Source organism: Mus caroli, unplaced genomic scaffold (genome assembly GCF_978045245.1).
Source record: "Mus caroli unplaced genomic scaffold, Mus_caroli_1 scaffold_10, whole genome shotgun sequence".
NCBI lineage: Eukaryota > Metazoa > Chordata > Mammalia > Rodentia > Muridae > Mus > Mus caroli.
The window spans coordinates 122,446,310-122,449,784 of NW_028227265.1; positions in this window are offsets into that span (position 1 = coordinate 122,446,310).

Below are 3,475 nucleotides of genomic sequence, written 5' to 3' on the forward strand. Positions count from 1 at the left end.
GATGGGGATTGCATTGAATCTGTAGATTGCTTTCGGCAGGATAGCCATTTGACCATATTAATCCAGCTAATCCATGAGCATGGGAGATCTTTCCATCTTCTGAGAACTTCTTCAATTTCATTTTCAGAGACTTGAAGTTCTTTTCATACAGATCTTTGACTTCCTTAGTTAGAGTCACACCAAGGTATTTTATATTATTTGTTACTATTGTGAAGGGTGTTGTTTCCCTAATTTCTTTCTTAGCCCATTTATCATTTGTGTTGAGAAAGGCCATTGATTTGTTTGAGTTAATTTTATATGCAGCTACTGCACTGAAGCAGTTTATCAGGTTTAGGAGTTCTCTGGTAGAATTTTTAGGGTCACTTATATATACTATCCTGTCATCTGCAAATAGTGATATTTTGACTTCTTCCTTTCCAATTTGTATCCCTTGATCTACTTTTGTGGTCAAATTGCTCTGGCTAGGACTTCAAGTACTATATTAGGTAGGCAGGGAGAAAGTGGGCAGCCTTGTCTAGTCCCTGATTTTAGTGGGATTGCTTCAATTTTCTCTACATTTAGTTTGATGTTGACTACTGGTTTGCTGTAGAATGCTTTTATTGTGTTTAGGTATGGGCCTTGAATTCTCTATCTTTCCAAGACTTTTATCATGAAGGGGTGTTGGATTTTATCAAATGCTTTCTCAGTATCTAATGAGATGATCATGTGAATTTTGTCTTTGAGTTTGTTTGTATAATGGATTATGTTGATGGATTTCCATATATTTAACCATCCCTGCATCCCTGGAATGAAACCTCCTTGATCAGGATGGATGATTGTTTTGATGTGTTCTTGGATTCGGCTAGTGAGAATTTTATTGAGGATTTTTGCATTGATATTCATAAGGGAAATTGGTCTGAAGTTCTCTTTCTTTGTTGAATCTTTGTGTGGTTTAGGTATCAGAGTAATTGTGGCTGCATAGAATGACTTGGTAGAGCACCTTCTGTTTCTATTTTGTGGAATAGTTTGAGGAGCATTGGAATTAGGTCTTCTTTGAAGGTCTGATAGAACTCTGTACTAAACCCGTCTGGTCCTGGGCTTTCTTTGGTTGAGAGACTATTGATGAATGCTTCTATTTCTCTAGGGGAAATGGGACTGTTTTGATCGTTAATCTGATCCTGACTTATCTTTGGTACCTGGTATCTGTCTAGGGGATTGTCCATTTCATCCAGGTTTTCTACTTTTGATGAGTATAGCCTTTTGTAGTAGGATATGATGATGTTTAGGATTTCCTCAGGTTCTGATGTTATGTCTCCTTTTTCATTTCTGATTTTGTTAATTAGGATACTCTCCCTGTGCCCTCTAGTTAGTCTGGCTAAGAGTTTATCTATCTTGTTGATTTTCTCAAAGAAACAGCTCCTTGTTTGGTTGATTCTTTGAATAGTTCTTTTTGTTTCCACTTGGTTGATTTCAGCCCTGAGTTTGATTATTTCCTGTCATCTACTCCTCTTGGGGGAATTTGCTTCCTTTAGTTCTAAAGCTTCTAGGTGTGCTGTCAGGATGATAGTGTATGCTCTCTCCAGTTTCTTTTTGGAGACACTCGGGGCTATGAGTTTTCCTCTTAGGACTTCCTTCATTGTGTCCCATAAGTCTAGGTATGTTGTTACTGCATTTTCATTAAACTCTAAAAAGTCTTTAATTTCTTTCTTTATTTCATCCTTGACCAAGGAATCATTGAGAAGAGTGTTGTTCAGTTTCCATGTGAATTTTGGCTTTCTATTATTTATGCTGTTATTTCAGATCATCTGATCTGATATGATGCATGGGATAATTTCAATATTTTTGTATCTGTGCAGTACTTTTTTGTGACCAATTATATGGTCAATTTTGGAGGAGGTACCATGTGGTGCTGAGAAGAAGGTATAACCTTTTGGTTTAGGATAAAATGTTCTGGAGATATCTATTAAATCCATTTGTTTTATAACTTCTGATTTTTCACTGGGTTTCTGTTTAGTTTCTGTTTCCAGGATCTGTCCATTGATGAGAGTGGGGTGTTTAAGTCTCCCACTATTATTGTGTGAGGTGCAGTGTATGCTTTGAGCTTTTCTGAAGTTTCTTTAATGAATGTGGCTGCCTTTGCATTTCGAGCATAGGTATTCAGCATTAAGAGTTCATCTTGGTAGATTTTACCTTTGATGAGTATGAAGTGCCCCTCCTTGTCTTTTTTGATAACTTTGAGTTGGAAGTCAATTTTATTCGATATTAGAATGGCTACTCCACCTTGTTTCTTTGGACCATTTGCTTGGAAAATTGTTTTCCAGCCTTTCACTCTGAGGTAGTGTCTGTCTTTTTCCCTGAGGTGTGTTTCTTGTAAGCAACAAATGTTGGGTCCTGATGTGTGTAGCCAGTTTATTAGTCTATGTCTTTTTACTGGGAAAATGAGTCCATTGATGAAAGAGAAATTAGAGAAAACTAATTTTTGTTGTTAATGTTGGGGTTCTGTTCTTGCAGCTGTCTTATTTAGGTTTGTTGAAGGATTACTTTCATGCTTTTTCTAGGGTGTAGTTTCTGTCCTTGTGTTGTGTTTTTCCTTTATTAACCTTTGAAGGGCTGCATTTGTGGAAAGATATTGTGTGAATTTTGTTTTTTCATGTATATCTTTGGTTTCTCCATCTATGGTAATTGAGAATTTTTCTGTGTATAGTAGCCTGGGCTGGCATTTGTGTTCTCCTAGGGTCTGTATAACATCTGTCCAGGATCTTCTGGCTTTCATTGTCTCTGGGGAGAAATCTGCTATAATTCTAATAGGCCTGCCTTTATATGTTACTTGACTTTTTTCCCTTACTGCTTTTAATATTCTGTCTTTATTTAGTGCATTTGTTGTTCTGATTATTTTTGTGTTGAGAGAAATTTCTTTTCTGGTCCAGTCTATTTGGAGTTCTGTAGGCTTCTTGTATGTTCATGGGCATCTCTTTCTTTAGGTTTGGGAAGTTTTCTTCTATAATTTTGTTGAAGATATTTGCTGGCCCTTTAAGTTGAAAATCTTCATTCTCATCAACTCCTATTATCTGGAGGTTTGGTCTTCTCATTGTGTCCTGGATTTCCTGGATGTTTTGAGTTAGGATCTTTTTGCGTTTTGTATTTTCTTTGATTGTTGTGCCGATGTTCTCTATGGAATTTTCTGCACCTAAGATTCTCTCTTCCATCTCTTGTATTCTGTTGCTAATGCTTGCATCTATGGTTCCAGATTTCTTTCCTAGGGTTTCTATCTCCAGCGTTGCCTCATTTTGGCTTTTCTTTATTGTGTCTACTTCCCTTGTTATGTCTTGGATGGTTTTATTCAATTCCATCACCTGTTTGGTCATGTTTTCCTGCAATTATTTAAGGAAGTTTTGTGTTTCCTCTTTAAGATCTTCTACCTGTTTATCTGTGTTCTCTTGTATTTTTTTAAGTGAGTTATTAAAGTCCTTCTTGATGTCCTCTACCATCATCATGA